This window comes from Canis lupus, chromosome 5, assembly GCF_048164855.1.
Source record: "Canis lupus baileyi chromosome 5, mCanLup2.hap1, whole genome shotgun sequence".
NCBI classification, from domain to species: Eukaryota; Metazoa; Chordata; class Mammalia; order Carnivora; family Canidae; genus Canis; species Canis lupus.
This window is the reverse complement of record NC_132842.1, coordinates 1539257-1566711: the sequence shown is the minus strand read 5'-3', so window position 1 is coordinate 1566711 and position 27455 is coordinate 1539257. Positions and strand designations below refer to the sequence as shown.

General features: G+C 43.4%; 2 long non-coding RNA genes across 2 annotated transcripts; one reads left to right on the top strand and one right to left on the bottom strand.

The window, feature by feature from the left end:
* LOC140633145 (uncharacterized) lies at positions 1–25844 on the top strand. Its single transcript, XR_012030739.1, has 6 exons — positions 1–202; positions 4825–5006; positions 9893–9945; positions 15864–15956; positions 22040–22181; positions 24682–25844. It is a non-coding gene; the product is annotated as an uncharacterized lncRNA (long non-coding RNA).
* Positions 25807–27455, bottom strand: LOC140633146 (uncharacterized). Its single transcript, XR_012030740.1, has 3 exons — positions 27338–27455; positions 26985–27176; positions 25807–26872 (listed from the first exon to the last, which is right to left on the bottom strand). It is a non-coding gene; the product is annotated as an uncharacterized lncRNA (long non-coding RNA).

Below are 27455 nucleotides of genomic sequence, written 5' to 3'. Positions count from 1 at the left end.
ACTTCAATGGTCTTTTGTCACTTATTTTGTTCTTAGCCACACATTTGGATAACTCGCCAAGGTCGAGTGAAGGTGAAGGCGGGGTCATTACCCAGATTAAAAACAGCATGAAAATCATCTTCTACACTGAGCACAGTCGTGCTAGTAACTCTTGACAGAGACAATGGTCATTCCTCCTCTGGCAGCCCAGGATTCTGCCCAGGTAAGAGTGGGGAAGAGGAACTGGAGGGAGGTGCATCTGGTTTCCATTCTGAGAGCCAAACCACTGGCCTGTTTTTCACCACTGCTCACTGTAGTGGAACTAGTTCTCTTGCTCCTGCCAAAGCTCCTGGTCGCATTCGTATGTATATGTGTGCCTTCAAGGATGAGTGCAGGGTCACCAAGTGGAGAAAGAAATAGAAAAGCCAACAGTATTGTCAGTAAGCCTTCCTGATGTACATGCTGAGGCTAACAAGTTGAATCTTCAAAAGCGAATTCTGGGGGTTGTGTAGGCTGTGGCTGGACATTTTGAAGCAAAGGCTGTTTCCTGGGCCTTTCGTTAGGACCTCAAATTGGTCATGGTTAAATAGAGTGCTTCCAAACAGTTTCTGGAAGATCTTAAAGAATTTACCCACTAAAAGAAAATATGGAGTAAGGTCAAAGGGCTAACTGTATCCCCTTTTTTGAATATACAAATTCAAGAATTTATTTCCTAAGAGCTGGCTTTAATTATTAGTCATATGGAGGATTTGGGATCCTAACTCCGGAATTAGGATATTACGTCTTCTTTCTATCAGGCTGTTTTGAACCTAAACAGACTGATCCAATTAATTGCTTCTTCCCACTTATTGCTGCCTTTTGTGAACCATTATTCTACCTCTTTTGAACTCCACATCCTGCTCACCACTCAACCTTCACAGTCACACACAGATACTCTTTTTTTCTTTCCCCTTTATCTTGAACTCTTGTGGTTTAAATATCTTTCCAAACTCTTGAAGAAACACTCAAATTGCATAAGGATGTCACCTGTGTGCTGTGTTTCCCAGAAAAAATGTGTCGTTCATTGCAACCCCAGTGCTAACTTTCTCTGACCATAATTAGCTCATCCACCAAGTGCAATTAAAACTGTCATCTTACTGGAGTCATAGAGCAGCTCTGTAGCTGATCCTACCTACCTCTGCCTGCAAGCTTTGAAACATGCTCAGTCCTGTTTATCTTTCTCAATACAATGTTCCTATCCAGCCCAGAAGACAAGAAAGTGCTTAGGGTATCTCCCAACCAATTGGTTCTGTCCTGACTCCTCTCCTCATGAGCATGAAAGCCATCTCAAAGCTGATACCACAGATGATGTGCTACTTATTGTCATGAGTAGAGTATGGTAAAGAGGGAGGTTTATTGGTTTAGGGCTGTTTTCTTAGTCCATTCAGGCTGTTATAGTGAAATACCATAGACTGGGTGGCTTATAAACAACAGAAATCTATTTCTCGCAGTTCTGGAGGCTGGAAAGTCCAAGATCAGGGTGTTGACAGATTTGGTGTCTGGTGAAAGCCTGCTTCCTGTTCATAGATGGCTACTTTCTTGGTGCCTCACATGGAAGGAGGGGCAAGGGAGCTCCCTGAGGCCCTTTTTATAAGGCAACTAATCCCATGCCATATGACTCTACCCTCAGGACCTACTCCATCTCTCAGAGACCCCCACTTCCTAATACCATCACACTGGGGGCTGGATTTTAACATGAATTTTGGAGAGGTACAAATATTGTGTCTATAGCAGTTGTATATTAACGTGTGAATTACAGAGAATTATTGGATGCTCTGAGTGTAACCCTTTTGGTAGAAACGTGTTTAAGTATTTGAGGAAATCATGAATAAAACCAAAGGGGGAAACAAAGGAAGGAAAAGACCCTTGCTTGTAACTAACCCCCAGAAGCTTCTTGATGGTGAAATGGAGGGGAACCCAAGCCACACATATAACCACAGTTACACCAAGTATGACCTTCATGGTCTTTCTCTTTCTCCTTTCCATGTCTTACCATGGCCATTCCACTCAAGTATGGCCTCCTTGGGCCCCTCAAACCCCTACTTCATGCTGTCCACTTTAGATCCTCAGCCAACAATGGCTAAGTCCTCGGTGACTATATGCCAATTCTCCTTTCTCGTATTTTTGCATTTTGACAAGAGAGTTCTTCTTTCTTGAGGCTTTCTGAAAGCAAGGAGCTTGGATCCATGAGGAGCACATAAATATGTATTGACTGCTGCAGTTGTGAATGCTCACTCTCCAGGTCTCATGAGGGGCCACCAGGAGAGTTAGTGTGATATGGGGGTACATGTAGGGCAACCGAGGATCTTTGGGTTGTATTTTAGCTCATACTCAAAGTGGAGAAACTGCTTCTGTGTGTCAATGAGTAGTAAAATGCCCTCAGTGTGAGTCATCCTGGGGAAGGGGAGTTGGCTTTGGGAATCAGGTGAAGCAAGGAGGAAGGGACAGGAAAGTCCTATAGAATTCATGCTTGGCTTCCTCCCTTGTGGACTTCTGCATTTTGTCATTCTATTAAGCAATGGATTGGAAATAGAGAGGGGACCCAGACTGGGATTGGGGTTTCAGAAATGGAAATATGTTTCTTTCTGAAGTTTAGCCCGCAAGCTGGTTATTCTCAAAATCTTATCAGCTTGCAATTCACGTATCTACCTTCTACAACCTTCACAGCCTATTTAGCCCACACTGGTCAGGCTGTTGGCAAGCTGCAGAGAAGGCCCACAGAAATCAAAGGGCCAAGAGAGTCCTGGGTCTGGGAAAGCTACTACTCTGCTGCCAACAAGAGAGCACCAACCAGGGATTTAAGAGGAGAAACAAGGTTCCCCTGCTGCTAGAATACCAGCAGGGTTTTTATGAATGGTTGTCATATGACATTTCTTTGTATTGAAGGCTACCCATTCTGCTCCTGGGGTTTGTACCTCACAGCCCCATTAACTGATTGGCTGGGATTGTCTCTTGCTTTGTGTATGATGTATCAAATTTTAACCCTGCAGGCTTTCTATATGTGTTTTTATTAGACACTGAAGCAACAATATACAGATTAAAATATTTATGTGCATTTTAGAGTACTGTGTGAGGATTATTATAATTATGAAGCACCTTGTTACATAGATCTCCAAAGACTAAGCCTGTTGAAAAGATAAGCTGTTTTCTTCTCTTACTCATTTCATTTCAATCCTTACTGTCTCTAGGAAGATTTTATGTTCTTTCTTTGGTTGATGATGAAAAATGTTGTCTTTGGTCCTTTTGTGTGTGGGAGAATAAATTGTCTTGCATAATTATGCTTTAAATTTTTTATTGTGGCCGATTTTTTAATATAAATAGTTAAATTGCCGCTCTGTGAACTTCACATCTGAAAGTGAACCTCAGCCATGGTTTGAACATTGGTTCAGAGCTGTGCTGTCCCACAGAAATTTCTGCAAAGATGGAAATGTTCTTTGTTGTTCAAGGTGATGAGCTCTTGAAATATGGCTATAGTGATTGAAACTCTAAATTTTAAATTTCATTTAATTTTAATTAATTTAAATACAAACGGCCATGGTGGCTACTGGGTACCATAATAATAGTGCAGGATAGCACAGGCTCAGAGGTTGAACGATAGATGTGCTCATGTGAATAAACTGATTTTCCAGGGATCAGGAAGGGCCTTCTCTCCAAAATTGCTGCCCCACCAACCAGCTCACAATTTGTGAAATAGCTTCAGTAGCAACAGAGCTGCTTGTAGACTGATTGTATCCTCTCCAAATTCATATGGAGAAAACCTAAACCCCATTTGATAATACTGGAAGGTGAAGCCTCTGGGAGGTCAGCCGGTCTTGAGGGTGGAGCCCTCATGTGATGGATTAAAGACCTCAAAAGAAGGGACATGAAAGAGCTTCCTTCTCTCTGCTGTCCACCATGGGAGGACACAGCAAGAAGATGGCTGATGCGCAAACCATGAAGATGGCCCACACCAGATCCTGACCATGCTGGCATCTTGATCTCAGACTTCTCAACCTTCAGAAGTGTGAGAAATAAATGTTTGTTGTTTAAACAACTCAGCACGGTGGTTTGTTACAGCAGCCCAAGTTGACTAAGACAGAAGTCTTGAATGCAGGCATCACTGGGACTTAAGTTCTTGCCAGGGTTGGAGGCGGTGGTGGCTCTAAAGTAATGGAGCACCTGGCTCTCGGTAAGTCATGCCAGAAAATCAGCGTCCTTAAGTTAGAGTGACTACCCCTTGTGAAAGATGCACTGACTGCTGTGCTCTAATCACAAGAGAAATGTATGGCAGCTCTCATTGAATGGTTGACTTCAGACCCTTTACCTAGAGAGAGAGAGAGGGAGGGAGGTGTGAGCTAGATGCTAGTGTTTCTGACGTGGCTAGGGCAGGGACAGCAAGCAGCACTGGAAGGAGAGAAAGGAGTGGGGCCAACATGAACGAGGTAATTCACACTTTTGCCCTGTCACTTCACCTAGGCTGAGAAGAGGCTGTAGTAGGAGGACTGCAATAGCCCAGAGGGCCCTGAGCAGAGTCCCCCTGGCCTGCTATTTCCAATGGTGGCAACCAATGGGCAGTTTCCCTAATTCCTCCCTTGACCTAGTCTTCTGAAGGGAAGAGTTGCATTTTATTCATTTTTGAATCCCTCACAAAACTAGCTTTCCATGAATATCTGAGGACTAAATGGAAGGGTGTCTGAGCTGTATTTTGTCAACTCCTTTTTCAAAACAGCAACTGATCCCGTCTCTGCTACCATCTGCCTGTGGGGAAATCCCTCAGTGGACCAGGAAGGCAGAAAGGTTCATCCCCCGTCTCCTCCTTCCTTTCAGGGTTTGTGGCAAGGAGGAAACAGTGGCTGAGAGGTCTTTTAAATGCCTTCGCTGCCAACTTGTTTGAGAACCACACAAAAGAATGTCGAAATTGAAAGATACTCCTGCTTTAACAAATAATTGATGAATTTCATTAGTTGGAACTCATTTTACCTTATCCTTGGCGGCTGGCTTGAGAAAAGGTGAGGAGTAACTCAGAAATTTCTGGACTCCACTGACAGAATTGGAATGCCCTTTTTCTCTTTTATTTGTTTGTTTGTTTGTTTGTTTATAAGTAAGAGCTGTTTTGCATATGGCAAAGCAGCTCCCATCTCTGCTTACCCAGCTTACTCCCTCCTTTGTACCTCCATCCCCCACTATTACTTCTATAGTGAAATTATTTATTTCAAAAATGAAAGACCACGATTCTTCAAATTATTAATCCTGTTTAGTTCTGCAGCCAAGAGAACTTTAGTGCAAATTATTTCAGATGATGTATTCATTATGGAGGTTTAGAAAGGAACTGACCAAAGAGGACTCAGGTTTAAAAGTTGACATCCTAGTAATACTCTTTATTGGTAGCATACACAAAGTTTTATTGACCAAGCTAAAAAATGTATAACATGAATACCATAGGGATGCCTTGGTGGCTCAGTGGTGGAGCATCTGCCTTCGGCTCAGGTTATGATCCCGGGGTCCTGGGACTGAGTCCTGCACTGGGCTCCCTGCAGGGAGCCTGCTTCTCCCTCTGCCTGTGTCTCTGCCTCCCTCTGTGTGTCTCTCATGAATAAATTAATAAAATCTTTAAAAAACCATGATTACCATAATATTTTCCACATATTCTGGTGTAATGAAATAGTTCAAAGATCATACTCAGCTCTTTCAAGTAAGGATGCTATATAAACACAAATGGATAATCTTCACACCATTCCCATTTCTTTTCTGTTGCTGACAATTTTTTGGACAAGTACACACACTTATCTTCCATGAGCACCCAAACTCTCAAGAAATGAGAGAGGAGAAAACAAATCAAGTGCTTGGAGAAATAACCATTGTCTCCAACTTAGCTGCTTTAACATGCTGCTAGTTTAGGAGGGAGAAACAAAACAAAACAAAACAATTTATAATGGTTGATGAACAGAAGCATCATTCTCACTGAGAGATTCAAACTATTGGACTTCCTATGTAATGAGCCACTTCTGGCAGCAGGGTGCTGGGATTCTCAAATTCAGAAATTTCACTACTTTAGAAGAATGCCATAGGTTCATTTGGATTACATAATTTATTGAGCAAAGGAGTATTCTTGGCACTTTAAAAAATATTCTTGCATTTTGTGAGTGGTTGCTATAGTTCATTAGTGCAAGTTCTGCTCTGTGATACAATAACATCATGGTATGTTTATTTTATTAAGCAAATTCTAGATGGCAGAAATACTCTCAATTTCAGCGTTTTAGAGCACCTGCTTCCTCAGGTCTTTCATACTTTTCAGGTTTTATCTGTATCTGAATACCATTGAGTTCAATCTTTGCTACAAGCAGGGCTTATAAATACATATTGACATATTTCTCCCCTTTTCTACTCTCATTCACTTAATTAACTGATACTTATTGATACTGATTAAGCGAGCAACACTATGTCAGTTGTCTTGGGGTCCCACGTGATCACAGACCCCTGCCTCATTGCCATTTCTGGCTCTCAACTCTTTTTCCTCCCGCAGTCCCCCATCTTCAAGGCTGGACTTGGATGCCTGGATGTTCCTTTAAGTGAAATATATCTCCAACAAGTTCCGGTGACAGTCCTCAGTGACAGAGCCATCCTGGTCACATGGCCTCATAGCCTCAGCATGGCCTCATGGTTGCCTCCTTCTCCCTCAGGGCCAGCTCATATCCAGGTCTTTGTAGCCCATCCTGTGTTCTGTTTCTCCCAGCTGCCCCCCATTCCCAGCACCCCACTGTCACCCATGACTGAGCCCTTCGCTTCACTTGAGGATTACTGCTCCGATCACCTAGCTGCCATCTGCTTTATGTCCTTCCTCTCTCCAACCCAATCCACTCCCATGGCCACATTCATTTTCCCGAGAACGATGCTCTGATTATGGCAATCCCGTGCTCAGAAGCCGTTAAGGACTCTCTTTTGTCTACAGAATAGTCTACCTGCCTGGGTGTGGAAGTCAGACCAACAAAGGCGGGGCCTTCAAGCTGCTTTTCTGGCTTCTCTGCTCCTTGCTCACCACACCAGTTCCCTCCTCTGCCCCAGCCTTGGCTGCTACTGCTCCTTCCCACACCCTTTGGTGAGGAGCCCACATTCAGCCTCATCTTCAAAATCTTGCTTACGTGCTACCTTCTTCAGACAGTCTTTCAACTTTCTAGCCAGAAGTCATCTTATTTTTTTCTCTCTGGGTTTCTATAATATCTAGTTTTGAATACGTTAAATTTATCTGAATTGAAGCATTATTATTTGAGGGGACTTCAGACTTCGTGAGCTGCATTGTTTCTCCAACCAGCACTCCCTGGCTTTGTCTGAAACCCAAACTCACTTTATATTTATCTCCAAGGTCTGTTGGCAGGCAGATTGTGGGAAGAATATGTGTCATTCCTCAGTTTTCCCCCTGGTGCCACAGAGATGACTTCCACTTTGACCTGATTAACCACTACATTATGACAACACACTTGCACCGTCATTATGAAGCAGTTAGGAGGAGACCGTTCTTTGGCATGCTGCTGGGCAAGCCTCGGCCATGTGCAGAGCAGACGGGGAGTCTTGGACTGTGGGGGATCAGAGGCCGGCAGAGGAAAGCGGCTCGGGTAGAAGTCATGCTTGCAAGCCCGCAGCAAAAATTGAAAGGAGTAGCTGGCCAAGGACAATGCAAGTCCGGTGCCACAGAAAGTGTTTCCTCTGGGCAGATGGCTCTGTTGTCAGGTTTACTGAAACAAGTTCCTCTTTTAATAGGCTGACTCAGATCATCCTTTTTTGATCCATCTGGAGCCTTAGAGACCATATCTAGAAAAAGGAGACTTTCACGAGGAATGTATTTTCTTTTTAAGATTTTATTTATTTATTCATGACAGACACACACAAAAAGGGAAGGGGGGGTGGGCAAGGACACAGGCAGAGGGAGAAGCAGGCTCCATGCAGGAAACCCGACATGGGACTCGATCCCAGGGTCTCCAGGATCACACTGCGGTCCCAAGGCAGTGCTAAACCGCTGAGCCACCGGGGCTGCCCACGAGGAATGTATTTAATTTAAGCCTGTTATCATCTATCCATTAACAATGAGCGATGGCATAAAATACATCTCGAAAGGACGATGAGTCCAGTGCACTGAATGATACCGTAGTAATCAGGAAAAGTGATGGTCTCCTACAAGCCATCTGTGTGAGGAATCATGCAGAGATCCTGGGACCACCTAGTATACAGAAGGATAGAGAGAACAAAAAAAACCACCTTAGAAATATGGATTTAATTTTATTAACTATGGGTAAAAATAAAATGTTTAAGGCATTCTTTTATTTACGAAGGTAACTCAAACTAAGTTAATTTACCAAAGAAAGTCATGGGTGCGGTGTTTCTGAAAGGGCCACCTTGCGTTGTTAATGGATTGTTTTTATTTCTATGAAACTATTCTTTTCTTTCTATCAGCCTTCCTCAAATTAAAGACTTTAGTAATTTCTACAGATATAGTGTACGGTGGCTGTTAGCCAGGTTAAAATATTCTCTTCCTAGCCTCTTTGCATCCCATGAGTGACTAATTTTATTGCAGAAATTTCTGCCACTTTTGTATTTTTGTTCAAAAGAAAACTTTTTTAAAAAACAGAAATTTTTGGTGAGGAAACCATGTACTTAATAGTCTACTTTCTTGAGTGAAATAGGGCTAAGTTCTCTTTAAAAGAAAAAAAAGAAGTAAGCATTTGGGCACTTCAAACCTCATCAACTACATTTGATCCCAGATATTATCTAGGCTTATCTTGAATGAGAAAATGCCAAAGGCTCAAGTGCTGGAAGACTCCGAGAGCATTTTCACTCATCAGGAGGCTGATTAAGCTTATTATTTGCTGTCCAAAAAGCTTCAGGTGCTTATTGACCTGGACTAAACCTGAAAACAGTAAAGGGAGAAAAGGAATGTGCTTCTAATTGAAGGCCCCAAGGAAACGGGTCAACAAAGTAGAGATGGTCACTTCTTAGTGCATGCTGGGGAGCTGAGCTTGTCTGCCAAGAGTGGCCTGGGAAGGCTCATTCCCATTGTCCCGGGAGACGAGGGATACCCAACACTACATTACAGAAGCTCAGCCATGTTTTCACACCTGGTTAAGTGTCCATATTTCCTTGCATCCAAACAAGAAGTGAGTTTTACACATATTTTTTTACTCAAATATTTGAACTCTCAGGAGAACCATCCAGCAGTCTGGTTCTAGAGTTGCTCAGCTTCGAAGCTCAGGTTTATTCAGTACCCACAAAGGATTGCAACATTTGCCAAGAAAAACAGCACAGCAGCTGCATCTTTGCGAGGGTGGTGCAAGCTTTAAAATACCCTACAGTCACCACTTATGAAAAGATATAGGATCTTCAGCCATGTTGGCATTTTTAACAAGAGGTAGTTAGTTAAATATCTTCCCCACAGATTGTCACTTTTTTGTTTCAGTGGTTATGATTTCCCCCAACTGATTAAACAGCTCACATTTTCTTCTACATAAATCACTTCAATTTTCCTACAGAGATTACCAAGGTCCTATATTTACCAGGAAAAAAATGTAGATGAAAGAATTATTTGAAAGTCAGTTCTGTGATAAACTACTCTGTTGTTTTTATTACTTTATTCACAATTGGGTATTGATGGTGGAAATTATAATTAACTCAGTATTATGATTGGGCAAAAGAGACTGTTCTATGAAAAAAGAAAAGTGTCATATTCTGAATGGTCCGAGACTGGTATAAATTCCCATCAATGAGTCTTACTAACACCTGTTTTGGAGGTGGCTAAAGTTGGGGGAAGCAACAGACGTAAGCAGACATTTAAGGAATATGCAAGTCTCTACTCATCCTATGAAGTATCTGGTAAATCAAAGCGTATTTTCTTTATTTCATTCCAAAGGGCAACTTCTCTTATCTCGTCTGTGAGCTGAGTATTTTTCAACCTAAGAGAAGGTAAGAGATGACATGTGGAATTTTAGCAGCCAAGATAAACAATCTTCCATGAAACCAAAATATTCTGTGGCCCTGGCAAGCCTCCTCAGCTTACTGGGAGGTTTGCTAAGGGATGGTGGGAATGGAGAGTTCAATCAACCAGGGATTTCTAACTTGAGACTTTGCCAGTGTTTCTTTTGTATTAAACAATTGCCATTCAGAGCTTTTCAGCCAACTATAGCATCTTTACCTAAGTTATTCCATTATTTAACCTGAGTCACATGCTGCATGATTAACTGTATATTTTCCCTAGCTTGATCTTACAGTATATTGTTTCTTGGTAGAAAGGAAGTTGCCAAATAATTACTCTTTTGCATATGTCACCTCAAGGCTCTGCACTTGTGCTTTGTGGTTGTATCTTTGTCATTTCCTTACATTTTTTTTTCTCTGCCCTTTCACTCCAGGGCTGAGAGCTTCTGCTTAAAACCAGTGGTTTTAGAGCATAGAATTCTTTTTTAGAGCACTTCCATCTCTGTAGCATATACATAAATAAATAAGCTGTAGAATTCTAAGTCAAGGGAAACATTCTACAGAGCAGAGATCTCACTTGCAGCAGAATTCCAGTTCTCTCTGTAACATGATTATGCAGTACTTAGAGAGAGAGATGGAAACAGAATTGAATAGTGAAGATTTCTTCAGAAATTTGAGTCCCTGTATCTAAAGGTCTGTGGGGGCATTGCCAGTAATTCATATTCCAGGCAAAGAAGGATTTTGGCTTGTCCCACCAAACAACTCCAAGTTAGGAAGGGGAGAAGTCATCCTTACCCCTCCCCATTCGAACAATCCAGGGCAGATGGGAGGTCTCCTGCTGAGCTCTATGAGACCTCAGTGCGGGACTTTATCTACAACCTCAGGTCACAGAACATTCTGGGTTCTCACCTCTCCAGGGATAATATGCCAACTTTTCCTTCACTGCTTGCTTGCAGAATTATTGGAAATGTTTTGAAAAGCAATAGTTTGTTCTTCTTTTATAATTTCACTCCCATGTGGAGGCTTTTCTCTAGGGAGCTCAGGAACACATGCCACAATTAAAGGACTTAATTTGAAGTTCAATTCTGCCTTGCTGGGTCAGTGATCTGTGAGCCAAATGATGGAGATCTGCAGTAAGCAGGTGAAGGAGATGTGGAAATGCTAAGGGGAGTCTGTAAAAGATGGACTTTCAAGGAACCAGAAGGCTACTGGGAGGTCAAAATGTAGTCAGGGGGCCTACTGAAAATTACTGTAGGAGAAGAAGCCAGAAAGCTTGGGGAAAGCCATGAAAAAGGTACAATTTAGTCAAAAGGGAGGAGGAAGAATTTTCCGTTGCTGAGCTATTCAGAGCCAGGCTGAGATACGCAAAACATGTCCATGTTTTTACTTTTCACCAACCGTACTTCCTTATTTTAACTTCTTCATATTCACGGTAACCAGAGGACATGAGCAATGGTTATTATAATAGTAACATTAGCTAATAATATTGTTATGTATTAAGAACAATGACAGTAAAATATGTAACATTTTTAAATGCCATGGTAGACTGAATACACATGGCTGCCTGTTTTCCCTGCCAAGTGTTTCAAAGCTGACCGTAAATAACTTTAAAAGGCTTAAGACCAAAGGACAAACAGCATAAGAGAGAACAAAGAGTAGACTAGAAGAATAAATGAAGTTCCAGAAGATGGGAAGCAGAGAGGGAGACTCAGAAGAGACTTGTTAGAGAGGAATGACAATGAGGAGTCCCTTTATTATTTTACAGAATCTGGGACAGGCTCAAGAGTTGGCAGGAAAGGTATTTCAGCAGGCTGGAAATTCTGTTTATGGAGCAGTTAGAACCCTGTCTCCCCTTTCTCATACCCAGCTGGGTGACTATTCCAGGCAACCAGAGCAGGAAGCAGGCATAATCTCTGTAGAAACCAGACCAGAGGACCTAGATTCTTGTTCACCAAGGGCAGCTAAATATGTGGCATGTTACAGTAATGCCAGGAGGGCATCTGGTGAGTATGTCTTACTTCCCTGAAAAGGTCCCAGCATCCTGGCAGTAACTGGACATTGGACGATTTCTTTCTGGAGAAACTAGTCCAAGAAAAGATCAGTATCAATATTCAGGACCATACAGTGAAAAGACTGGTCCCCATTTGGCACTGGAATGCAAAGTTCATAAACTCCACTGAGACATATGGAGGTTAAAATTAGTGCCCCAGTTCCTCTCCCTTGAATATGAGTGACAGCTAAGCATCACCAATTCCTTAGGAGAGACTCCAACAGGAAAGGTGGAAAGTTAAAACAAACCAAAAGAGAGAAAACAGTTTCAAAAACAAAAGAGAAAGGGAAAGGAAAACTCAGACTAAAGCAAAACAAATGCCTCAATAAGTATTATCCTCAGCGAGAGAAGGAAGATACTGCATTTATAAAATTAGAGCAGTCAGCAACAGGAAAGAGCTTTGGAAATTAAATACAGAAAAATTAAAATAAGATATTTAATAGAAAAGCAAAGAGAAGTTGAAAATTGTTCAAAATGTGCAAGAAAGAAACAAAGTTAACTTTTATTATCATAAAAGGAGAAGATAAGAAATGAGGCTTAATCCAGTTAATAAAATATTGAATGAATAAGAATTCCAGAGAGACGGAGAAAATTATCAAAGATATAATTCAAGAAAAAGTTTTAAAGCTGAAGGACGTGAGTTTTTACACTGAGGTTTCAAAGTAATAAATTACAAATACAAACAATAAAACACCCAAGACTCATTATTATGAAATTTCAGAGCAAAAGGAATAAACAGAAAACCCCAAGAAGTTTCTACAGATTAAAAAACAGATCAAACACCCCCCCCCACACACACACACACACACAACTGAGTTTGTGTGAACCAGACTTCTCCGTTAGAACAGTGGAAGCTAGAAAAAAAAAATAACAATATCTTTAAAATTCTGAAGGAATGTTTTCAACCTGGAATTCTTTATCAAGTCAAATTAGCAAATAAAAGTGAGGAAATTTTTTAGAGAGAGAGAGCAAGATTGCATGCATGTGCTGGGAGTGAGGGAGCAAAAGGAGAGGGGAAGAGAATCTCAAGCAGTGTGGAGACTTACTTGGAGTTTGATCTCATGACCCCGAGACCATGATGCAAGCCAAAATCAAGAGTTGGATGCTTAATCGACTGAAACACCCAAGCACCCCAAAAGTGAGGATATTTAAGGACATATCAGAGTCTCAAAACATGCATGTTTTCTACAGAAGTTACCAAAGGATTGGTCTAGTAAGACAAAGGGATAAATAAAGGAAAAGGAGGTCAGGAAAAGTGTGTATCTGGTACAGAAAAAGAGAAAAAATAAGTTCCCAGGTTGATGAAGAAAAGGCACAAAACAGAAGTTGTGTATAGAGTAAAATGGGTACCAATCAGTGTGGAAGAGAGAGGGCCTCTAGAGAGATAACTCAAAATATATCACTATTCTTGATGTACATGGCTGTATTAGGAAGCTGCCCTCCATTCCTGTCAATTTAGTGACAAGACATAGAAACAAATCCAACCAACCAACCAATCCAGCTGAGGCAATTATTTCATATATATAATATACATATTGATACAGGGCAAAATGTCATAGTTCACATTGTGGTTCAGCTGGGAACATATACGTGACAACAAGTCATTACATAGCACTGAAGCCTGTCGAGGAACAGAGAGGTAGAGATCGTGTGTGTGGATATTGGAACAACTGAGTTAAATCCTCACTTATTTTAATAAGGAATTGACATAACGGGTCTGAATTTAGTCACAGTATTTGGAAAGATGGAAGCAAGGATCGATAGGATCAGCTAAGAAGCTGAAAGTTGTCACTGCTCAGAGCGGGGCTCAGAGGGTGGAGAGAAGTGGGGAGGAGTCCTTATTGCTCACAACCAATGTTGTGGTGCCACCTCACTTATGGATTGCACAAACAGGGTTTCATAAAGACGGACCATCTAGCGCTATGCTAGCACTAGGAAAAGCTTTACATGAATCATTGCTTTTAATGCTCACATGATTATTGTATTAGGTAGATTGTCTTATTTTCTTCATTTCTAAGACAGATCTTAGAAAACTCTGGTCATCGAGAGGTTTAGACACTTGCTCAAGGTCACATCACTGGAGGTGTTGTAGATGGGCTATGATCTCAGTGACTGACTCCAAGGCTGGGCTTTTCCACTCTATAGCATTCCACTTCTCAGGCTCTGTCTATGGGATGATCAGGGCACCTGAAATGATGTCCTTTAGCACATCAATGTTTCACGAAAGCACAATTCTGGTAAACACAATATATATGTTTTTGGTTGTAGCCACATTTACCTAATCTGCCTCTGAAGCTAAAAGAGGGAAGATTATTGCATTGATGGTGTAGAATGTCTGCTTGAAGGAGAGCTGGGAGGGCCAAGCCACATATACCTGTCCCTTCTCTGATTTGTAAGAGCTCGGCCGCCCCCGCCTCCCCACCACCCAGGTGTGGGAGCCCGGAGAGCGGCCACCTGCTATCTTCTCTCTCCAGACTTCCTCCTGCCCTGGCTTCTCTCTTTAGGACCAGCCCTGATTCCGATAGTGAATGATTCAGGCTTGAAGCCTAAGTAATTATTCGTATAAACTTTTTAACCCCTGGGCTCTGAGCAGGTCTAGACTTGCCCGCCTCCTTCAGTGACTTCCATTCTGCATTCTCAGCATGATGGAAATTTAAACAGCAAGGATCGTGTAGTACACATCAGATTATAAAACTTTATATACTGGCAGTGCCTTTGACTGTATAAAAATTGGTTTTCATGCCTTGCTTGGATTTGGCACCAGACTAGAAAGGGCTGAACTCTCGCTCCTCAGGAGCCCTCTTGACTTCTCAACCACAAACTCATGTCAACTGAAATCTTAGAAGTGGCCACAAGCAGTCTGGTTTTGATACCTGCCAACATTTTCCTCAAGCTAGCCCTTAACCACTTTCATAATTCACTTTTAAAACTACCCAGTCCTCGTAAGTCAATGAGACTAAACAGTGTCAGCTGCTGGCTTAGAGTCGGTTCTCTGATGGCTGTATTAATATTTCTGTGTTCTCACCTCCTACCCCTGGAGGCATCAGCTTGCATGACTGGAACTATTAGTTCCACCCAAGATTTTAGTCTAAGGCGAGCCATAGACAGATGATGTGGAAGACAGATGTTTCTGAATCCATATTCACAAGCTTTAGACTATATCAAACACCCAAGCAAAGAGTTATTATTCTATCTCACTTATACATTCAGAATTCGGATTCAGTTGAAGTGTGAGACATTGACAAGCTAGCTGCCCATGGATAACAGAATATTCTGGCTTCCTACTCTCTCCTATATTTCTCTGTTTCTGTTTATTGCTCCATTTTTCTTTCCATCTTCTGGGAAGAATAGCTTGTAACTGTGATGCTTCTGTTACGTGTTAGGTTTTCTCTTTTATAGAGAGTTCGGTCAGGAGCTCATCTCTTAGATTTGTATTTTGAATTGCTTTAGTTTTAATCTGGATCTGGCTTCCTTCAACAAATTAAACTCTGGCCTTAGAACGGTAACTCAATTCACATTGAAGGGTTTTTCCCCCCCTCAAAATAAGATTCTAGTGCAAAAACACTTCTACATACCCCTTGGGATCGTTTGTTTTTCAAAAGCTTTCTTTCAACAAAATCCATTTCCAGATCTTAATAATGACCTTTATGAGATGTTTTCAACCTATGAACCCTCTTTCCAATATACTTATGTGGCTTTAGGAGAAAATACTTCTGGGTGGAGAAGGCTGATACTCCGGGACTATCTTGATTTGGGGTTCAAATCCTTCGTTTGGGTTCGGCTTAGAGTAGAAAACAAAGTTTTGGGTCACTCTTTGATGACTGTTTTCTTTATCTTGGGTCCCCAACTCTCTTTGGAGAAATGTATGGAGGCTTACTAAATCTGGGAACACCAGAAAGAGCTACAAGAATCTTTGTGGATTGCGAAGTGACCTGCTGGCCAATGTCCATAGGTATGTTTAACTTGAGATTCTCTACACTGAATAATTCGTTCCATAACGGTCCTGTTTAAAAACCTGCTGAATGGAGGGGAATCTCCTTACATCGTCCCCCCAGAGCAGTTTAGTTTACACAAGGTGACCGGTGAAGACAATAACCTTTGTCATCCAGACAGTCGGTTTTCTCTCACTTATTTACTTCCTCTGCTTAGGAAAACCTCACTTCTGATTAGTGCAAGCGTATTCACTTAAATGTAGGCTTGGGGAGAAACTTGTGGTTTTCAAAGATCTATCTCTTGACCTATTACCACTACAGATTTTACCATGGGCTCCTGGCCGCCAGGGCAGCTAGCTGGGTCAACATCGGGAGCCCGAGCAGGGAGGTGAGGCGGCTAGAAGGGAAGGCCGGAGCCCACCTTTCCTCTCTCATATGACCCCCCTTTACTGGGGTGTGCAAGATCCTCACATTTCCACCGGCTAATGAACCGAGGAGATGTGTGGACTGAGGAGGTGGTGACTGGACAAGGGAGGACAGACAGTACCGGTGTCTTCATGCGGCTGTTTTAGGGACACGGAGGCCACCACTGACCGAAGGGGAGGGCTCAAGCAAACCATAATATTGGCTTGCAAGCGAGGGCGTGATGGCAGCCTTGGGTAGAACCCGAGTCCGACAGCAGCCGGAGAGGGTCGAGGGTCGGTGGGAGGGCTGAGGGCTGCTTGAGCTCCTCTGGTGAGGCTGTGGCCCTTTCTGTCTGTGAAGGGGAAACAGCAGGGGATGGGGGGTGGGGGAGAGGGGAAGGCGGGAGTGGGGTGGGATGGGCAGGGGGGTGTTTCAGCTGATTCTCAACCATATGCATGTCAACACCTCATGTCCCCGGTGGTGAGTGGGGGAGGGGCGGGGGCCCAGCGCTGCTCCTGCTCCGATGCTTGCTTGCCTCCCTTACTGGGTGCCATCTGGGGTCCTCCGGCACTGCGCCCCCCTCACCTCCCCGCACCCCCCGCCTGCCCCGCATCCCCTGCCTGTGCCCCGGGCTGACTCCCTGGGCCCCTGGCCCCTGTCCGAGCCGGTGGGCCCCCCACTGGCTGCGCTCTCACCCAGGAAACTTGGCAAACACACGGTCCCCTCTTAGGGATTCGGCCTCAGTGGCAGTTCCCAGCCCCTGGGAAGTCGGCAGAGCGGCGGAGTTGGGGAGCCCCGCGCAGGCACCCCTTCCCGGGCACACCCCGCTGCCCCGCCAACCCGAGTCCTCCCGGGGCCTGACGTGTCCGTGGCCCCACGGAGTGTCCACCTGGGGAGGCCGAGCTCTGTCTCCCCTCGAGGTGGTTCACCCGATACCATCAACATACCAACAACGAGTTGGTGATCCAACTCCTTGGGAGCTTTTGTGCTCTCCTGCTCTTGCTAAAACAAAAGCAAACTCTTTTTGGCTCATTTCGGTTTGTTTTTAAAGAAGGAAGCCTGAAAACAAGTAAGACACTAGGAAAATTATAAAACTTCAAAAAAAAATTTTCTACAAAAGCTGGTAATACCGTTCCTTGGTTATTAAGTGTGAGTGATGCCAAACCCACACTCGCTTGACTTTTTTTTTTTTTTTTTTGGTAAAGATTTATTCCAGTGAAATCTCTGCTTCTCATTTTATACCATGATGTGGAAGGCATTAAGTTTTTTGAGCAAGATTCACATTCTTAGTTTCTTTCCCTGTCTCCCTCAGTATTGTGTCTCCTCTCTCTGTCTCCACTCCCACCCCCAACACTTTTCTGATAGATTCTGCTAGGATTGAGAAACAAAAGCTGATCATTGTGGAAAAGATTCTACAAGTTTTCATAATCATGTCAGCAAGATTGCATAATCTTCCTTTCTTCCTCCACTGTCCCATTTTCAGCATCCCTGGCTTCTAAATCCTGCTAAGGTAAAGTCACTGCTGGGATATTGAGAAAAAAAACAATGCCTGATGCTCACTCCTGCTTCTCGGCAAGTATAGAAGACACTTTTATGCTATTAGCTGCTATTTGTGTTAATACAGATGCTATTATCTGATTTAAACATCAAAGGTCTGATTTTATTTTGCTTTTGCCCTGGAGACAAAAAAAAAAAAAAATGAAAGAAGAAAGAAAGGAAGGAAGAGAGGAAGGAAGGAAGGGAGGAAGGAAGAAAGAAAGCCAGCACCATTTTGAAAAGAAAAGCATCTAATAATTAAATATACTTTCCCAGAGAGCTGAGGAGCAGATGTTCTGTCTCTCTCATGGAGTGGGAGGGTGTGGATACTTACGGGAGTTGTACCCAGAGCACATTTCATAATCTTAAAAAGTCAAGAGGTTTGAGGAAAGTCCCTAAACATGGGAGGTCTGATTGGGGGTAAATTCATACTTCTGCAGCAACACAAAAGGGAATTTACCATGTTTTTTGGCAATCATATATTTTTGAATTTCTTCTCCAAACTCTCAAGATGTGAAAGATTGTTATCACCACAAATTAGTAGAGTTTTTGAAATTGAGGGGGAGAAAAAAAATCCTTTCTGCTTGGCTCACACAGCTTTACTGAGTAAATTGTTACTGTGATTTCCATAACAGCCTACCACGCAGAAGAAAACCCAGGCCATAGGAAAAGTGAAGCCAAATTTGGAGGCAGAATCATTAACAATAGTAAATGGAAAAGAATGAGAATTATTTTTACTCTAGTTCGTATGCAGGATTCTGAAATGGGTAGGATAATTAGAATCATCTGAGGAACCTTTTCAAACATGCTCCTGCCCCATCACCCCTCCCTGCATCTGCCTCCCATCCTCCTCTTCCACAGAATGAGCACATGTCATTCAAAGAGACTCCTGAGTTAAATCCAGTTTGCCTTCTCCATCCCATTCAGACACCCTCTTCCTCAATTTTAGAACCAGGGCTGTAATATATAAACTCTTGAAGAAAGGACAGCTTCCTATTGCTCTTTTAGAGGGTCAGCATGCCTCGATTCCTCTGACACACCGTCCTATGGCAACCCTCTGAAATGGATGTGTTTGGACAGATCAGCTTCTGAAGGTGAAGACAACCACTCCTTCTTCCCTCAGACCCTCGTTTCAGAGAATCGGCTGCACATTTTCTGTGCTGGATCCATGATTAAATTCCCTCTGTACCGCGATCCTGGAGACCCGGGATCGAGTCTCACGTCGGGCTCCCGGTGCATGGAGCCTGCTTCTCCCTCTGCCTATGTCTCTGCCTCTCTCTCTCTCTCTGTGTGTGACTATCATAAATAAATAAAGAAATGAAAAAAAAAATGAAAAAAAAAAGGGAACCCTGGGTGGTGCAATGGTTTAGCGCCTGCCTTTGGCCCAGGGCGCGATCCTGGAGACCCGGGATCGAGTCCCACGTCGGGCTCCCGGTGCATGGAGCCTGCTTCTCCCTCTGCCTGTGTCTCTGCCCGCCGCCCCCCCCTCTCTCTCTGTGACTATCATAAATAAATAAAAAAAATTTTTTAAAAATGAAATTCCCTCTGTACCATTTATAATGTTATTCTTTTCTGATCTCTCTTTCAATGAATGTGAAGTATCTGTGTATTTGAAATCTTCTGGGACTGAAATAAATCTTCAACGTTGCACAGTTTTTAGAGTTGGAAGGAGCATGAGAGATTGTCTCCCACAATTTTACAGGATTTCATTTTATAGTATCCTAGACAGTTGCTGCTTGTATATTTAAAAAAATTAGACACCCATTACCTTATGTGGAAATACACTTTATTTCTGGAGAATGCATGTTTGAGCCAAATGAAATGCATTTCTTTTCCTAAGGTCTTCTAGTTACAGGAATCTTAGAGATTGATGGCATGTCCTCTCAGTAACTTCTCATGAGTCTCAAATTAAGCTGCCAGTTTGCTTAGGAGTGGAACACGTTCACATTTAATAATCACGGACTTTACACCCTCTGCTGAATTTGATTTTTCCAGCAGATTCTCAACTCCCCTGATAACTGAGTAGTCTTCATGGTGCTTTTCACACAACCCTTCCATGGCAGTCAGGGTGGGGAAGGGAAAGAGTAAGCCTTCTGCAGTCTGCAGTGAGGTCAAGGTAGAACCTCAAAGACTGGTTGCACTGAAGATGATCCTGGTTGTCCTATGGGACAGCCAGGAGGCATGGCTACAACCCTAATTTATCATACACTCTGCATGACACCAGGTCAAACTAGGAGTCAGTTCCACAGAAAAACATCAACAACAAACACATGACAATTGGATATTTGGTATCAGATAGAGCAAATATTGTTCACTGAATTTTTACACTATTATCTGGTGGTTTTGGCATTACTGGGATGCAGTTTTAGTTAGTTTGTTTGTTGGTATAGAGAATAGCCACTTGCTGCTTGAGCTTCTGAGGTCATTTCTCACATTTCTGCTCCAGAAATGTGTGCACTTGATAAATATATTTTTACTGTTAAGATTAAACTTGCGGGGATCCCTGGGTGGCTCAGTGGTTTAGCACCTGCCTTCAGCCCAGGGTGTGATCCTGGAGACCCGGGATCGAGTCCCACGTCGGGCTCCCTGCATGGAGCCTGCTTCTCTCTCTGCCTGTGTCTCTGCCTCTCTCTCTGTGTCTCTCATGAATAAATAAATACAATCTTAAAAAAAAAAAGATTAAACTTGCTTGTTCTGTTAAAAATTTGGACTCATCACATTAGCCTTCTTAAAAATACCAGTTTCCTTACTAATGTTTACAGTTTTCTATCACCGAATATTTCTTTGTATTCTGTTTATCCCCATCCCTGACTCTTAATACAGATTTCACAGACTCTCCACTGCAGTTCCTTCCAAAACTCCATGTGTTTGAGATTGATGAGGTTCTTGATAAAAAGATCTGATTCAAAGGCCCCTTTGCCTGTGGCCCCAGGGGACACTTTGTGGCCTGAATTCAATACCAAAGCCAGAAGGACTAGTTAATTATTATTTTTTTTAAAGATTTTTATTTATTTATTTTATTTGAGAGAGAGAGAGAGAGAGAAAGGGGAGAGAGGCAGAGGGAGAAGGAGAGAATTGCCAGCAGACTGTGCGGAGTACTGAGTTCAGAGCCCAAAGCAGAGCTCAATGACCTTGAGATCCTAATCTGAGTGGAAACCAACAGTCGGTCACTTAACTGACAGAGCCACCCAGGCATCCCAGGACTAGTTAATTCCTAAAGTGGCACTACATGCTCTATGTGAATAATCTAATCAACTCATTTGGGTTTGACTTGTCTTCCTCAAATAGAGATCTGAAGACTTTAACCTCAGTATCTGTGAATGTCACTTATTAGAAATAGAACATTTACAAATGTAAATGTAAAAGACCCTCATCTTTACAGGTTAGGATGAGGTCAAACTGGCCATATTATTTTATGACATGGCCTTAATATAATGACTGGTGTCCTTACAAGAAGAGAAGAGACACATAGACATGCACAGGGGAGAAGTCCACATGAAGCTGGAGGCAGAGATTGGGGTGATACAGATACAAGCTTAAGAACATCAAGGATGCTGGCACCAAAAGCTGAGTATGCCAGAGTCCTGAATGAGCTTTCATTCTAGTAGGGGAAGACAAATAACAGGGAAATGGATTTTTAAAAAGTGATATCATTGGGATCCCTGGGTGGTGCAGCGGTTTGGTGCCTGCCTTTGGCCCAGGGCGCGATCCTGGAGACCCGGGATCAAATCCCACGTCGGGCTCCCGGTGCATGGAGCCTGCTTCTCCCTCTGCCTGTGTCTCTGCCTCTCTCCTTCTCTCTCTGTGACTATCATAAAAAAAAAAAAAAAAAAAAAAAAAGTGATATCATTGCATTCAGTGTCAGAGAGAAAATAGTGTCCCTGTTTCCTGAGGTAGCTTCTAAAATCCTTGGGCTCTTCAGAGTAAGAGTTTCTCTTGTATGCTCATGAGATGACTAGTGGCTAAGAAGCCCTAGAGAGCTTTAGGATGTAGGCTGATCCCCAAAGACCAAGGAGTGATTAGAGGGTTGGAACTTTCAGCTCCAATCCCTAACTGGGGAGGGGAGAGGGCTGGTGATTGAGTTAATGACCAATGGCTAATGATTTGATCAAGCATGCCTACATAATAACTCTCTCTCTCACCTCCATGGAACCCTCTACAGGCTGGTGGACACACTGAAGTTGTAGGAGGATAATGCACCTGGAAAGGGCATAAAAACTGTACCTCATGCCCAATGACTTGCCCTATGAGTCTCTTCCATCTGCCTGTTCCTAAGTTGTGTCCTTGATAATCAACTGTTGATAGTAAGTAAACTGCCTTTTTGAGTCCCGTGAGCCATTCCAGCAAATTATCAAACTTGAAAGGAGGGGCATTGTGGGAACCTGCAGATTTGTAGACAAGTTGGGCAGACCTGTGGGTAACCTGAGAACACAGGACTTGCACTTGGCACCCAGAGTGAGGGCAGTCCTGTGGGACGGAGTCTGTCACCCTATGGGGTCCACTGCTAACTCTGGGTTGTTAGTGTCAGAACTGAATTGTGTTGGTCGTAGGACACCCCGTTGGTGGACAGAGAATTGACTGGTATGATGGAACACTTGCACACACGCTTGGAGTCATGAGTATTGTGCCTAACAGCAGACCAGGCGGGGATCAAGTGTGAAAGAATGAGAGAGAGCAAGGAGTGAGTTGGAAAGTCCTCTCTGAGGAAACAACAAGAATGTGGGGAAGGAGTAAGCATGGAAAGTTCTAGTGGCAGTGTGTGCTCGGCAGAGGAAACTCATGTTTTCAAGGCCTTGGGCTGGGAATGTGCTTAGTGTGAGCCAAGAGTAGAAAAAAGGCTGGGAAGCCCATAAGGGAGACTGATAAGGGTGTCAGATGGGCCCCATGCCTCCTGAGCAGCATATAAGAGGCAGATGCATGTAGTGAGTTTACTTACTATAAAGCACAGAGAAGCATAAAGAAGGGCTGCCTAACCAGAAGGGAGGTGTGACTTTTCCTGAATAGAAATGTCTTCAGAACAAGGCGGCATAATCTAATCCATTTTACAGATTGTCTCAGCAGCGAGGGCCCGGACAGAAGATGAAAAGCTCAGGTATTTCGGTCAGAAATGCACCCCAGTTATTAAGGACATGTTCTGGTATCTCTCATTGCCTTTGTTTTGGAAATGAGTGAAAGATTTCCATCAATCTTTCAAACTTCCAGATTTAATCTAAATATGATTCGCTTTTGCTGTGCAAATGATTATCCAGCTCTGTAATCATTTGCAGGTAGAATGGTGAAAAATGCAATATATTCCCCCATTATCATGCAAATCCCATATTTAAATATTTCCACATCACTATATAGTTTTTGGCCTTACGTTTCTTTTCTTTTAGGCTGTGGGAGAGGGAAGGTTCTGGTATCATCAGTTGGATTTTTTTTTTTTTAACTTTAGGTTAATCTAAAGTTTGTAGGAAGCTGCATTTGGAGATGCTATCCTTATTATTTGTGAGCTGATGGAAGGTGAGAATCTTAAGCCAGCAGCTGATGCTGCTGACAGAGCAATCCCAGCAGAGGGGCATGTGGGACAAACCAAGCAGCAATGCCCGTGTTCTGAGCCCATTCACTTCCTGAGTGGGGTTGTGCGTCAAGTCGCCCTCTTATGAGCTGAGAGATGGCTCAGCTAAGGAAGATTGGGGGATGGAAAATGAATAACTGCTGTTCTCAACAGAAATAATTCCTGGAAGTGGGGGCAGATGAATGGTTAGGTAGAGAAATGGATGACTAAGTGTGTATTTTCCTAAAATGGATAGGCTACCTAATGTCTTTATTAATGTCCGATGGGCTAGTTATCTTGTTTGAATTGATGAGGGAGTACGTTCAGGTAGGAAAGGGGTAAAGACCAAGAGCTGGTTTCAAAAAACAAAAGGCCTGGACTTTTAAAGTGACTTTTTTTCCTTTGCAGAGGTGCACAGCCCAGACCTCATGTCAAAAGCTTTGGGCAGCTTTTGCAAAGCAATTTGCAGGTTATGGGAACCAGCGGGAGTTTGTGCTGGCTCTAGCATGACAGGATGCTTGCATCAATGCCGTTCAAAGACAGAACACAGATAAAGTGTTGGTCTCTGGGAGTCTGTTCCAAGATAGGCCTGTGTAAACAGGAGAATTTCTTAGAAGTCAGTGAGATTTTTGAGGTTTTGCTATCAGCCCTAGAGGCAAGGTTAAGCCATGGTGACAAGTGACCCCTAAATCTCAGTAGTTTAGAAAAACAAGGTGTATTTCCTGTCTGTGCTCTAGTCCATTTTCCCTTCTGCATTGTCCTGTCTCCCAGAACCCTGTCTGATAGAACAAGCACCAGCTAAAAAAATGCTGGTCATTGTTGGCAGGAAAGAAGAGAGAATGCTGGCTGGCTCACATGCTGGCTTTCAAAGCTCCTCGCTGGAAGGGATGGGGGGCACTCGTATTCTCTTAGCTGGCCACAGCAGATCACAGGGCCACACCTGGCGAGGAGGGGAAGGAATTGCACTCCTACCTTATGCTCTGAGGAAATCGAGAAAACTGAGTTAGGTAACACCGATAACCTTCACAGATGTAAACAACGCAAATAGGCAACCAATTGAGGTGACGGCAAAACTCCAGATCATCCTTTTCTAATTTGTTGTGTGTTGTGTGTGTATATGTGTGCATATGAAAGTAAGGCGCTAAGGCTGAAGATAGACAATGCTAAGGAAAGATAAAAACCTATACCCTCCCTACCCCGGCACCCCAATAAACCACTTACTCATCTAGGGGCTTACTTAAAGAAAACCGTTTAACTCACGTTCTCAGAAACCCTGTCTGCTGGACTGAAAACAAGCTGAGGTGGCTGCTGGATCTGACCGAGGAGCTTCTCTGACCCAGAAAGAAGGAGAAAGGAATCGCACTGTGCTATTCGGGAGGCAGGAAGGCTGCTGGCTGCCCAGGACACCAGCGGGAAGCATGGTGGCTTGGAGAGAAATGGAAAGACTTTTCTTGCAGGGAAGCAATTTCCACCCTCTGGGTTTTTAATCTTGTCTAATGATTTTATCTGGCACGGAAGGAATTGGGGGAAATGAGCGTGTTTTCTTCACTCTTCACCCAGAGGGTAATCCTTAAGAAAAGAGTGATCATTTGTGATACCTCTTCTCATATCTACCAATCTTTGCATGATTATTGCTTTATTGAGATTGCAAACTGTTCTTGAATCAGGGCTGACACATCAGCCACTGCCTCCCGTGCAGCCGGGAAGAAATTGACAGTTTGCACATCCTCGGGTTAGCTTCACGTTAATTAAAGCTTCACACAGCTCTGTCTGCTTCCCTTTGTTATTCACATGGGTTTTTGTGGATCATGCTGTTTACAAATAAGGCTAAACCCAAATGCCACACTTGCATCTGAATGTCCAGATCCAGGCCCATTCTAATTGCTGGATGCACCAAAGAACGGGCAGACACAGTGAGTATAATAAGATGGAAGAGCTACACGATTCAGTTTCTTGTCAAATAACTTCAAGAGCTACACATACACTTCCCTTGACTAACTGTATTTTCTGGAAACCAAATGTCTGAAATATATTAAGTAGACATTTGCCTATGTTCATAGCCATTTCCCCAGGTTTAAGATTTCACTTACACAATGTCAACATAAGCAGCTTATCGGATATAAAATCTGAGATTCATTACTTGGGTGTATGAACATGGGGGGAAATAAAAAAACAACCTGAACTAAAAATAAAGAAATAAATAAAATTCTAAACATTAGGCTGATAGAATCTTTTAAATATGTCAATCACATGTTGTCAGGTCCAAAGAGTAAAGCTAGTGTATTGTGTTACATCTTATCCACACAATCCCTTTGTAGAAAATGAAACAGATTTGTGAAGTCTACCTATATCAAATTTTAATGATTGTTCATTAAACATGTTTGAATGAGATTAATGCCAATTTCAAATATGCATGAATCAACCTGATATGATCCCCTACTAATTAGAAAAATGTTTCAGAGTTGCTGGCTACAACCTCTGCCGTTCAGACTGATGAGAACTTCAAGACAATTTTATATGGTTACATTCAGAAAGTTGTCAGCAGATTTGTGATGTGGTGCTTGATGGACTGATGTAGTAAATAAAAGGAAGTGCTCTACGTGGGCCTCGAGTCCGGTGGTGGTGGTGAGGCTGGGGAGGGAAGCAGTCCCAGAGGCTGAGAGTAGCTCTCAGTATTGTAGGCACCCGTGCCTCTGGACCGTGCACTTCACAGGTGCTTCTCACTCTCCTCTTCCCGCTCCTTAGATGGATGGGCTGGGGATGGGAGTTGCTTAGGCTCTGGTAAAGCCCCAGCAGATAGGCTCTGGTAAGCTCGTTGCTAGAACAGAGTGCTCTGGCTTATTTCATAGCAGTTCTTTCTTTCTCTCCCTGCAGTGGAAGCACAAGGGAACTTGACTCTGCCGTTCACTATGAGAACCTGGTAGAGCTCCAGGAGGTAACACTGGTGAAAGTGTGGAGGCCCCTCTCTGACTGGGCCTCCTCGGACTTTGTAACTCAGACTTGTCCACATGGAGCCTGCAGCAATTCATTTTTTTTTTTTTTTAAAGATTTCATTTATTTATTCATGAGAGACAAAGAAAGAGGCAGAGACACAGGCAGAGGGAGAAGCAGGCTCCATGCAGGGAGCCCCATGCGGGACTCGATCTCACCACCTGAGCCAAAGGCAGACACACTCAACCACTGAGCCACCCAGGGGCCACGAGCCTCCAGAAATTCAATTCAGTTATAGCTCAGGTTCTGCTAACCAGACACTGGTTCCCCAAGGGGTTGCTGATCCAGGGTTTCGGCCCCGTGCCCTGTGATTCTCTGTTTGCCTATCAGGACCTCCAGTCTGGGGCCGGCAGGGCTTTTTCCTGTGACCTCACTCCTCTAATGGATCTAAGAAGAGTTGTTGACTTTTCACCTTGTTCGGCTTCTTACTTGTTGCTGGGATTTAGTGGTGACTTTCAAACTTCTTACCTGCCAGGAAAAACTGAAAGTCTGTCAGTCCATTTGAAATTGCATTTATGTGGTATCTGTCCTGCATGGTGACCCAAGTAACAACCCCGGGCTATAAATGGTCACAGCTGACCTTTTTACCATTATATCCCTAGTACTTGACAGTCTGTCCGGCGCAAAACAGTTATTTGGTAAAAATACGCGGACTGCCTAGCTAGCAGATCTGGAAAGATGCTTTCCAAAATCCAGGAGGAGATCCTGAATGCTCCTGAGTCTCAGGGCAGCAGAGCAGGTGTCTCAAGGAATAGCCATCCCGCCGATGACTCTAGGATAGGAGGAGAAAACCATGGGGAAATCAGAGATTGTAACAGACAAAACAAAAGGAGAAAGAGAGAGCGAGAGAGAGAAAGGGAAAGAAAGAAAAGGAGAGAGAAGAATGGCAAGAACTCGGGGTGCTGGAGCCCAGCAGAGCGCCCATCTGCGCACCCCCCCCACCCCGGGTGTTGGGTGTCACGCTGCCAAGCGCCGCCTGCCCAGAGCCCAGGCCATGGCTGGAACCCGAGGTGGGCACATGGGCTCCCTCCACATCCCCTTTTCCATTCTC